Genomic DNA, 12,065 nt, shown 5'->3' with positions numbered 1-12,065 from the left:
TGATGGATCTATGGAGAACGTGGAGGGCAGAGACTGCGGGCTGGGCCAGAGTGTAAATAACAGAGCTGCCGGCCGCCCAAGGGAGACCAGACTGCCCGGGTCCACCCTCGGGGGCAAGGTTTGACCACGTGACCAAGTCACGGCCAACAGTATCTGGGGTGTGATTCCTGAGTGCGTCCCTGAAGGAGGGACTTCTTTCCCTCCCTTTTTTCACCTTCCTCCCCCGCTGGAGGTGGTGGTGAGTCGTCTTGTAGCCAATGGACCACGGCGATGCTCCAGGGAAGCTGGAGGCGAGGGGTCCCAGGTCACTGATGCTGGAGCTGCCTTCGGAGCCCGGGAACCCTCCCCAGGTAGGCGTGTGAACGAGAAGCGGACTTCTCCCCTCTTAGGGAACTACCACTGCAGCGCTTTGAGGGAGCAACTACACTCACCTTTTTTTTTGAATGAGCCTTATTTATGTGTCTCGGTCAAGTCTTAGTTGCAGCACACAGAATCCTCACTGCATCACGCGAGATTTTCTTCGTGCTACACAAACTCTAGCTGTGGCACGCGGACTCAGTAACTGTGACGTGTGGGCTCAGTTGTCCCTCCGTGTATGGTAAAGAACCCACCAGCCAATGCAGGAGACACAAGAGACACGGATTCGATGCCTGGGTCAGGAAGATCCCCTGCAGAAGGGCATGGCAACCCACTCCAGTGTTCTTGCCTTAGAGGAGTCTGACAGGCTACAGTCCACGGGGTCGCACAGAGTCAGACACGACTGAAACGACTTAGTACACATGTGGGATTTCAGTTCCCCGACCAAGGATCGAACCCATGTCTCCAGATTCTTAACCCAGAGCACCCAGGAAGTCCCCAAACTGATACTTCTTAATGCACACATCTGGAAGATACTAGCAGTCGCTTAGCTTTCTTTTGCCAAAGAATTGAATGCTTTTGAACTGTGGTGTTGGAGAAGACTCTTAAGTCCCTTGGACTGCAAGGAGATCCAACCAGTCCATCCTAAAGGAGATCAGTCCTGGGTGTTCATTGGAAGGACTGATGCTGAAGCTGAGGCTCCAATACTTAGGCCACCTGATGCAAAGAACTGACTCATTGGAAAAGACCCTGATGCTGGGAAAGATTGAGGGCAGGAGGAGAAGGGGACGACAGAGGATAAGATGGTTGGATGGCATCACCGACTCAACAGACATGAGTTTGAGTGAACTCCAGGAGTTGGTGATGGACAGGAAGGCCTGGCGTGCTACAGTTCCTGTGGTTGCAAAGAGACATGACTGAGCGATGGAACTGAACTGAACGGTCGCTTAATAATCCCACAGACTGTAACAATTAGTTAGGCTTGTTGAGAAACAAGTTGGACTCTGCCTCAAAAGAGATTTGATTATTTGTGTACTCAGGATCTGAGGAACTCATTGCTGGGGAAATGAAATCATCTTGGGATGTGGAGAGAAGTTTGGCTTCTAGAAGGTTCGTGACCTTTCCAAACCCCCTCACATCTATTAGATTAAGCTGTGTGCAGCCCCGGCCGCCCCCAGGCCAGGCTGTCTAAGGGGCTCGTCACCCCAGGAGTGGGAAGGCAAAGCTTAGCAGACAGACGGCACTCCCTTCTCCACATGACAGGTTCTTGCAGCGGGAGAGCCTCCAAAAGACATGTGGTTCCTGCCTCTGGCTTAGGACACGACACGGTCAGTATCAGCAGTGAGAGGTGACCGTGGCCCGATTTCAAGACCTGTGGGGAGAGGAGTCTGCATTTTTTTTAATGTTTAATTAATGTATTAATTTTAATTGGAGGATAATTACATTGTGATGGTTTTTGCCATACACCAACATGAATTGGCCACAGATATACATGGGTCGCCCCCCCATCCTCAACCCCCTCTGACTTCCCTCCCCAGCCCGCCCCTCTAGGTGTCCCAGAGCACCGACTCCGGGTGCCTCGCTTCATGCTTCTTTGAGGTCACACTGGTCATCTGTTTATCACATGGTCCTGCATACATTTCAGTGATTCTCTCAAATCCTCCACCCTCCCCTTTAAGGACACCTGCCTCCTCAGGAGAAGGCTGCTAGGGGAACAGGGTGGCTATCACAGCATCTGCAAGCATCAGCTCTCTAGTAACGAGGGTGTGAGCTGGACGCCTTAACGGCAGGTCTGCTGTCCCCGGGGCGTCCCTAGGGCTTTCCTGGTGGCTCAGACCATAAAAAATCTCCCTGCGATGCAGGAGACTGCAGGTTTGATCCCTGGGTCGGGAAGATCCCCTGGAGGAGGGCATGGTGACCCCACTCCAGTAGTCTTGCCTGGAAAAATCCCATAGACAGAGAAGCCTGGCGGGCTGCAGTCAAGGAGGTCGCAAAGAGTCGGAGAGGACTGAGCGACTGAACTGCAACGACTGCTGTCCCCCAAGAGTCTGAGCTCTCACAGAAGGTCACGGGGCCTCCAGGAGCAGAGGCCAGCGAGGACGCCTGCTTCCTGCGTCTCCCCAGCTCTGCCCACCATCACCCCCGTCAGTGCCCACTCCCTGACCATGACCATGACCTCCTCGGCCAGCATGCCGAGGCGGACAGGGCAGAGCTCGTGGCCTCTGGGGAGGTGTTGACACCTGGCTGCAGTGTGGCTCTAGGGTGAGCACCGTGTGCCCAGACGGACCGCAGGGCTCCCAGCGCGTCAGGCCGGAACAGCCACAAAGGAAGGACAGGAAACGACTGTGTGGCGACGGCTGGGACCTCCCGTGCTCACCGTGAGGCTCCACGAGGCCCCCGCGCGCCTGCAACACGCGTGTACGCACGCACGACGGCGCTTGGTGCCTGCTCCCGGGTCGGGCGCGGAGGGCGAGCAGCTGTCCGTGCGGAGCTGCCAGGTCGGTTCCCTGCCCGCGGACCCCGCGCGCCCTCCCCGCGGCGTCTATTTATAGGAGCCCGGCTCGGCCCATATTGGTTGGGCGCCCGGCCGGTCAGGCGCCATCGCGGCGGCCCCAGCGGAGCGAGTGCGGCCGCGCCTCCAGCCGGGCAGCCCCGTAAGTAGCGGCGACCCTCCTGGGGGCGGGGGAACCACCTGCGCGTCCCGGGTCCCTCCGGCCCTGCGCCTCCGCCGCGCGCGCGGCAGCCCCGCGCAGCCCCGCGCAGCCCCGCCCGGCCCTGGGGCGCCCTCCTCGCCGCCCGTGAGCGCTGGGGCGGGGGCGCCTGCCGGTCGCGGGCTCTTCCTTGGAACCCGAGGACGTGCCGGCACAGCACACGGCCAGAGTCCTCACTGCAAATTGAATATTCTAATCCCCCTGCGTCTCCCTCCCGCCTGGACCCCGGGGGGATTCTTGAGGAGCTCTGTGCCAGCTAAAGGCTCCGGGGAGAAAGCAAAGAGGCCGCAAAGGAAGGAGCAAAGGAGACGCGTCTTTAGCTTATCTCCCTCCTGGTCGGCCTTGAGGCCCTGGTGTGGTTCATTACCATGCAGTAAATCCAGGGTTGTCAGTACCCCTGGGAGTCTCCGTGCACTCAGGCCGGTCCGGAGCCATTTCTGCCAGGCTCTGAACAAGACGGTGATGCTCAAAAGCAATAAGGTTGGAGACGAGTTGGGAAAGCCAGGGGCCACCAAGGTAAGGCTGGAGGGGCGAGAAAAGCAGCAGCCTCGGAGGAGTTAGAAATGAGGGCGGGGTCAGGTCCGGATGGGGGCGTGGGGAATGGGGGAGGCAAGTCCCCTCTGAGGAGGGGGCTACTCAAGGCCTGCTAGTGGTCTCCGAGGTGTGCCTGTGTGTGTCAGTCGTTCAGTCGTGTCCCAACCTGTGGACTGTAGCCCACCAGGCTCCTCTGTCCATGGGATTCTCCAGGCAAGAACACTGGAGTGGGTCACCATTCCCTTCTCCAGGGGATTTTCCCGACCCAGGGATCGAACCTGGGTCTCATGCATTGTAGGCAGATTCTTCACCACTGAGCCACCAGGGAAGCCGGGTCTAAGAGGTGGGGTTGCCAAGGCCTGCCGGTGGGCCTCGCCATGCAAATTAAGAAGCCCCCGTTGCTGTCTTCCTTTTTTTTTTCAACGGATGCTGGAATATGTCAGCTTTGCATGTTGACAAGTTACCAAAAAAAGTCTGTGAGCTGCCAATGTGCTATCTCTGGCTTCAGGTCCCTAAGAAGAGGGGCCGGGGCCAAATTCCTGAGCACACGGTGACTGGGGGCTGATTTTGAGGGCCGGAGACCTGGATGTCAGAGTGTGTCAAGCTGTAGGCAGGGAAATCAAGGTAATGATTCTGCAACATTTACTTGCCTTGGACAAAGGGATAGCAACTTAGAGAATCAAGCGCCACTTTTATACGTAGAAAGAAAACATCTTCAAGATATTGGTTAATAACATGCATAAAAGCTATGAACTTGTCATTTAGGGCTAAGCAAAGCATTCATTTAATTGCACAAACCATGTTGAGCAGCTCCTCTGTGCCAGGCAATGTCACAGACAGATGTTAATAATACAAAAGGAGAGACTACCCAGGTGGCCCGGTAGCTGTGAGTTTGCTCTCCCAATGCAGGGGGCCCAGGTTTGATCCCTGGACAGGGAACTAGATCCCACATGACGCAGCGAAGACCCAGCACAGCCAAATAAGTAAATAATGTTTTTAAAAAAGAATACAGAAGGGTTAAGATCGGAGTCCTACCGTCACTGTGATCTCCAGTGAAAAGGGAAGAGGGTGGATACATAAATAAATTGCAGTAACAGCAGTGCTTTTGAACTGTGATGGAGAAGACTCCTGAGAGTCCCTTGGACTGCAAGGAGATCCAACCAGTCCATCCTAAAGGAGATCAGTCCTGGGTGTTCATTGGAAGGACTGATGCTGAAGCTGAAACTCCAATCCTTTGGCCACCTGATGGGAAGAGCTGACTCATTTGAAAAGACCCTGATGCTGGGAAAGATTGAAGGCAGGAGGAGAAGGGGACGACAGGATGAGATGGTTGGATGGCATCACCGACTCAATGGACATGAGTTTGAGAAAACTCTGGGAGTTGGTGATGGACAGGGAGGCCTGGCGTGCTGCAGTCCATAGGGTCACAGAGTCGGGCACGACTGAGCAACTGACCTGAACTGAACAATAGCGCGGTCACTGCTGTGCTCAAGGTAAAAAGCAAGGAAGAGCCTTGAAGGCTTCACTGAGAGAGTGATGACTGGGCTGAATTTTGAAGAGCCGGTCCATTTTTTGAGGCGGAAGTGGATGAAGGGCACTGCAGACACAGAGAAGAACATGTGAGGCTGACCGCCCTGGAGCAGCCAGGGGTTCACCGTCACGAAGAGCCTGGTAATACAAGGAGGCAAGTCAGCCGTGAGGCAGGCAGGGCTGGGAGGGCCCTCTCAGAGAGGGCCTTCTGATGCCTGGCTGGCGCTGGTGCTGAGGAAAATAGGCTCGAGATAAGTTCTGTGAATGTGGGGAGACTGATTTCATGCACAGAGTCACCAGCTCCCAGAAGGGCTGTGTGGTAACTCTGGAACTCAGGCATCACTTTCTGAGGTCACGTTGACCTTCCTGGGCTTGCCAACCAAAATTTGTTCAAAGGGGTTTTAGGCTGGAATCTGGGAGCCTAACCATGTGATTTCTTAGGTCGTCAGTCTTTTTCATCAATAAAATTCAAGGCTTTGCTGTTGACCAACTCTATCATTTCAGATTAGAACCTCCTCACATACTGAACATGTCTATGGGGAAGAAATATATATACACTAATTTGGGAATCCAGTAACTTCTTTTCCCACCAAAGCAGATGTAGGAAGACATTGTTCCTGCCTTTCTCCCAAGGCAGTTCTCATTCAGACTGGAGAAGGAAGGTGTAAGCTTTTGGATTTTCCAGTGACTCGTAAGTTAGGTTGCCTACAGCGTGACAGGTTTGAAAGGAGATTCATGATGTATGTATATATCCTGTCTGTCTGTCTGTATATACACACTAATGTGGTTTACAATGTAGGTTACATCTTCAAAGTTTGTAAGTTTCTCTAATGTTAATACAAATTTTAATTTTAAACTTAGTTTATGCAATATTTAAGACATGCAAAAAGGCATAACGAATAATACACGTAGCCCTAGCTCATTCTTTTCTTCAGCTTCTACAAGCTCTTTTTAAATACTGTACAATATTCTCTTGAGTGAATATGCTATAGTCTATCTGTTCTCCCGTTATTGGCTATTTAGGCTCTTTCCAAAGTTTTGCTAATTCAAACAGTACTGCTATGAATTTAAACTACTTTTGACTTCAGCAAAATATAGAGGCATGGTCACGTATGAATCATTATTCAGAGAGGGTTGGATGGCATCACCAACTCAATGGACATGAGTCTGAGTAAACTCCTGGAGTTGGTGACAGACAGGGAGGCCTGGCGTGCTGCGGTCCATGAGGTCACAAAGAGTAGGACACGACTGAGCAACTGAACCAAACTGAGCAACTTTAAAGCTGATATAAAGATTATGAAACTAAACATCATAAAAGCACAACACTGGCAGTTTAAGTAAATTAACATCTTTATGTCCCGTTAAACGTTACAGCAATGCACTTCTTAAAACTAAGTAATCTGGACGTGGTGAAACTGCATGTTGGATTTGCAGAGTAATTAGGCTTTATTCTTGTGACACGTTTATCTTTGCTACTCATTTCTCCCCATTGTTATGGGCACTATTAATATGAGCGCACCAATTCAGTCTTCTATAAATCGGAGCAGAGAATAACTTCCCATTGATATCATTGAGAACATTTGTACAGTTTTGTTTTGCTGATGAAGGGAGAATGCCCTCTGTGCCCCAGCCCCAGGCACACTCGCTGTCCGTTCTTTCACTTGAGACCTGTGGTCACTGCCGTGTCTGTGCCCACAAGCAGTTTGTCTAGGAGCCCAAACATTTTTATTGTTCAAAAATTATTTGCACAGGTGTATTCAGCTTCACCAAGCAAATTACATATGGGAGATGCATGGCCTTATTTATTTCTCCCAACTATTCTTATATAATTCTCAACACTAGTCTCAGGTCAGGAATCAGAAAGAGGCTAAGAAACTTGCTCATGTTGTAAATGGCACAGCAAGGTCGCAGAACCCAGGTCTCAGGAACCCAAGAGAAAGCCCGAGTTCCTCACCTCTGAGGCACACTGCTACCCCGCCACGAGCACCTTGGCCCAAAGGACTGATCCAGCTGTGAATACTTTATTTATATACAGCGCCCGCATCTTCCTGATGCAGAAACTGACGTGCAGAAAGGTTCCATCATTCTAGGATGACAGCAGTGGCTCAACTCAGACCCAGGATTGTGGGGGGTGTGTGTGAATCCCTCAGTCATGCCCGACACTTTGCGACCCCATGGACTGTAGCCTGCCAGGCTCCTCTGTCCATGGAATTGTCCAGGCATGAATACTGGAGGGGGTTGCCATTCCCTTCTCCAGGGGCTCTTCCCGACCCAAGGATCGAACCCAGGTCTCCCACACTGCATGCAGATGCTTTACCGTCTGAGCCACCAGGGAATCCCAGACCCAGGACTGCCTCACTTTAAAGCCCCCGTCTGCAATACCAGTGTCTTCTATGCAGATTATGCATACAAGAAACAACTCTGGGAACGCTTACTGAAGCATTTAACTGCCCAAGCGTTTTCCAGGGTCTTACCAGGAAAGTCATTTGGTCTGTAAATCCATCCCAATTAGAGTAGCTTTCAGGAGTGAAATAAAAGGTGTTTGGAAGGAAAGTGAACCAGTGAAGTGGCTCAGCCGTGTTTGACTCTTTGTGACCCCATGGACCGTAGCGCACCAGGCTCCTCCATCCATGGGATTCTCCAGGCCAGAACACTGGAGTGGGTTGCCACTTCCTTCTCCAGGGGATCTTCCCAACCCAGGGATTGAACCCAGGTCTTCCATATTGCAGGCAGACGCTTTACTGCCTGAGCCACCAAGGAAGCCCCTCGGTTAGAAGGAACAGATACTTAAATATATGTGCTCATCTGAAAAAGTCATAAATGCTTCTTCCGAATGTGAAAAGTATTATTTGTTGTTGTTGAAGCCAGTGTATGGGGCAGAGAAACTGTATGCAAACATTTATTTAGAAAATTGATTTATCTTCAGGAATCTCGGGGAGACAACCAGATGATCTTTTTAAAATAGGACTCTGAGCCTTCCCCGTCTCAAACTCTCCAGCTGGACTGAAGCAGAGGCTTGCAGACCGGGCGCCAGGCAGGGTCTGGGCGGCGGGTTTCCTCCGACAGCAGCACAGGCTTGTTGTCCTGCTGCCTGTTTTGTGTCGCCCACGAGCTCAGAATGAATGTCATCATTTTAAATGGCTTTTTAAAACCAAAAGAAGAAGAATACTTCATGATGTGAAAATGTACGAAATGTAAGTTTCCGTGTCTGTAAAACATTTATTTCTGGCACAGAGCGGTGCTCATCTGTTACACACTGTCTGTGGCTGCCCCTGCAGCAGCCCCAGGTGTGCAGACGACCCCACCCTTATGGCAGAAAGGGAAGAGGAACTAGAGAGCCTCTTGATGAAGGTGAAAGAGGAGAGTGAAGAAGCTGGCCTAAAGTTCAACATTCAGAAAACTAAGATCATGGCATCTGGTCCCATCTGCTACTGCTACTGCTAAGTTGCTTCAGTCGTGTCCAGCTCTGTGCAGCCCCATAGACGGCAGCCCACCAGGCTCCCCTGTCCCTGGGATTCTCCAGGCAAGAACACTGGAGTGGGTTGCCATTGCCTTCTCCAATGCGTGAAAGTGAAAAGTGAAAGTGAAGTCACTCAGTCGTGTCTGACTCTCCACGACCCCATGGACTGCAGCCTACCAGGCTCCTCCACCCATAGGATTTTCCAGGCATGAGTACTGGAGTGGGGTGCCATCGCCTTCTCCGTCCGGTCCCATCACTTCATGGCAAATAGATGGGGAAACAGTGGAAACAGTGGCTGACTTTATTTTTCTGGGCTCCAAAATCACTGCAGATGGTGATTGCAGCCATGAAATTAAAAGAGGCTTACTCCTTAGAAGGAAAGGTATGACCAGCCTAGACAGCATATTAAAAAGCAGAGAGACTATTTTGTCAACAAAGGTCTGTCTAATCAAGGCTACGGTTTTTCCAGTGGTCATGTATGGATGTGAGAGTTGGACCATAAAGAAAGCTGAGGGCCGAAGAATTAATGCTTTTGAACTGTGTTGTTGGAGAAGACTCTTGAGAATCCCTTGGACTGCAAGGAGGTCCAACCAGTCCATTCTAAAGGAGATCAGTCCTGGGTGTTCATTGGAAGGACTGATGGTGAAGCTGAAACTCCAATACTTCGGCCACCTCATGCGAAGAGTTGACTCATTGGAAAAGACTCTGATGCTGGGAGGGATTGGGGGCAGGAGGAGAAGAGGACGACAGAGGATGACATGGCTAGATGGCATCACTGACTCGATGGACATGGGTTTGAGTGAACTCCGGGAGCTGGTGATGGACAGGGAGGCCTAGTGTGCAGCGGTTCATGGGGTCCCAAAGAGTCGGACACGACTGCGTGACTGAACTGAACTGAACTGAACCCCTGCATTACACGGCAGCGCTGAACTCAGACAGAAATCCCACGAAGCCTGAGCCTTCCTCTCCGGCGCTAGTCGGGTGCTTACGTTAGAGGGCTGATTAAGAGGGCAGGCTCTGGAGTCTGGGTTCAAGACTCAGTTCCTCTGGTTATAAGATGCTGTGGTCACTGAATGTGAAGAGGTAAATTCAAAAGAGTTGACTTAGTGCTTTCCGCCTTCTATCAAGGAGAAATGAGCAACATTGGAAATTTCTCCAGTTCTTTTGCTCCAGTGAAACTGAAAACTATGTACTTGCAGTTCCTTATGCAACATTGTCTCATGCTCACGCATATGCCACTTGTGATGGTGAGGCCTTCTGAGTGCCAACGACAGCACCCACCAACTCAAGCCTGCTCAGACGTGGAAGGAGCAGCATCTCCCTCTGAACTGAAACGTCCAGACACGAGGCATGTCTGAAGCACCGCCGCCTTTCCTGTCCTGGCTCTGTCCTCGTGCCGGCTGTGGGCACAGCGTGCAGAGGGTCAGACCCCTGATCTGTGTAGCACGCGGACGCTCCCCCGACCACTGCACCAGAGGCTGAGCGTCACTGCAGTCAGGCCAGGCTCAGGGTCCCGCCAGCCCCTGAAGCAGCCTCAGGGCGAGGGCCGTTGTGGGGAGTCCACCTGCCCTGCCCCAAGGGAGGCAGGCTGGGTGCTGAGGGAACGCCGGCACTGTGCGGACAGAGCTGCGTGTAAGACGTTACCCGTGACGTGTTTATCAAGAAGACTGGTCTGATGGTGAGACTCAGCGGTCCCAGTGCAGGGGGTCCCGGTTCCACCCCCAGGCCACGAACTGGACCCCACACGTCGCAACTAAGGGTTCGCATGCCACCTGAAGGTCAAAGCACCCACGTTCCGCAGTGGCACAGCCAAATGCATAAATAAACAAGATAGAGGTTTAGAAACAGGAAACCCGTCCATCAGGGACCAAGGAATCTGTTTTTAAGCTCTTTGAAACGAATGCCACTTCTGTTTTTATGAAACTAGTCCTAAGCCAAAAGGTTCAACAAGGGTGGCTTGGTTCCTGCCTGAAAGATACGAAATCCTAGGCTGCAGTCGTAACACTCGGGCCCCCAGTGCCTCGTTCCCTCCAGCGTCATCCAGATAAGCTTTAGGAGTTACCAAGGCTGAAGTGCCTGCATCGCGTTAGATCCTGTGATGCCTCCGGGAAGCTTGCTCGTGGCCTGCTAGCACTGTGGGGGTAGGTGCCCTCTGAAAGTCTTATGTATCAGCACATGGAATGGAAATCTTCAAACATTTATTTCCTTATAAGACCGGTTTTACACTTTTTAGGTTGAGGCAACAGCTGTCATCTGTAAAGCTGACTGATGTGTTTATGTATAAAGAAGCCTACATAATATGGTTCAGACCACTCAAAATGTGTTGCAGCAGAGCTCAGAAAGATAATGACTGCCTGCTGCTGCTAAGTCGCTTCAGTCGTGTCCGACTCTGTGCGACCCCATAGACGGCAGCCCACCAGGCTCCCCCGTCCCTAGGATTCTCCAGGAAAGAACACTGGAGTGGGTTGCCATTTCCTTCTCCAGTGCATGAAAGTGAAAAGTGAAAGTGAAGTTGCTCAGCGTGTCCGACTTCTAGTGACCCCATGGACTGCTGCCCACCAGACTCCTCCGTCCATGGGATTTTCCAGGCAAGAGTACTGGAGTGGGGTGCCATCGCCTTCTCCGAATGACTGCCTAATTACCCGTAATTGGATTCTCTTTGTAAAAATCTACAACAAAGCAAAAAGCAAAGGTTCACTTTTAGCCTGAAAACTCTTACATAAGAAGTTTAACTTATTGAAATATAGCTGAGCCATTGTTCTATCCTTTTTGCTGTTTAATCGCTAAGTCATAGCTGACTCTTTGTGACCCCATGGGCTGTAACCCACCAGGCTCCTCTGTCCGTGGGGTTTCCCAGGCAAGAAGACCGGAGTGGGGTGCCGTTTTCTCCTCCAGGGGATCTTCCAGACCCAGGGATCGAACCCGTGTCTTATGCGTTGGCAGGGAGGCTCTTCACCACCGAGCCATCAGAGAATCCAGCTGAGCCATCAGCTGCCAGAAGATCCGTCGAGGAGGGCTGTATTCTCACCTCGAGTGTACGGATTCTAGGACTGGCTAGTCACTATGATTCCACACCCTTGAGCAGTCATTTTTCAGGTCTTACAGTTGCTATTATATCATTAAACATTCCTTTCATGCTTAACACTTGTTTCCTGAAATGAACTTTAATTCAACATCGAAAACATGCCATGTCTCATTGAGACAGATGAGATTTCTAACGCTTTACCGGATTACAGAAATTTAGAAAGTTTATAACCTTTACAGCTGACAGATTCTGCTTTCGCGGTGTTGAAATTGTCACCGCCCCTTCTTTCTCAGCTCCTCGCTGACTTTTCTGCCATCGATGTTAATTCTTGCTGTGTGCAACGCTGGCCACGATACACCTGGACGGGGTGACAGAGGCTGGAGATCCACTCCTCCCATCCAGGGCTTCCGACTCTGGGAATGTCCTTTAGAGCAAAATGGCTAATTAG

General features: G+C 51.4%; 1 protein-coding gene across 2 annotated transcripts in view; it reads left to right on the top strand.

Moving 5' to 3' along the window:
• Window positions 1-2,949: 2,949 nt before the first annotated feature.
• The window catches only part of KBTBD12 (kelch repeat and BTB domain containing 12), a 51,030-nt gene continuing 41,914 nt past the window's right edge, over window positions 2,950-12,065 (top strand). The window contains exon 1 of one of the 2 annotated variants that reach the window (XM_010818002.4): window positions 2,950-3,011. The gene's annotated coding sequence lies outside the window, so the exon portion shown is untranslated. Of the gene's footprint in view, window positions 3,585-12,065 lie in introns of both variants that reach the window. The other variant, XM_005223171.5, reaches the window with a different exon arrangement.

This window comes from Bos taurus, chromosome 22 (assembly GCF_002263795.3).
Source record: "Bos taurus isolate L1 Dominette 01449 registration number 42190680 breed Hereford chromosome 22, ARS-UCD2.0, whole genome shotgun sequence".
In the NCBI taxonomy this organism is placed as follows: domain Eukaryota; kingdom Metazoa; phylum Chordata; class Mammalia; order Artiodactyla; family Bovidae; genus Bos; species Bos taurus.
This window is presented reverse-complemented; position numbering and strand designations above follow the sequence as displayed.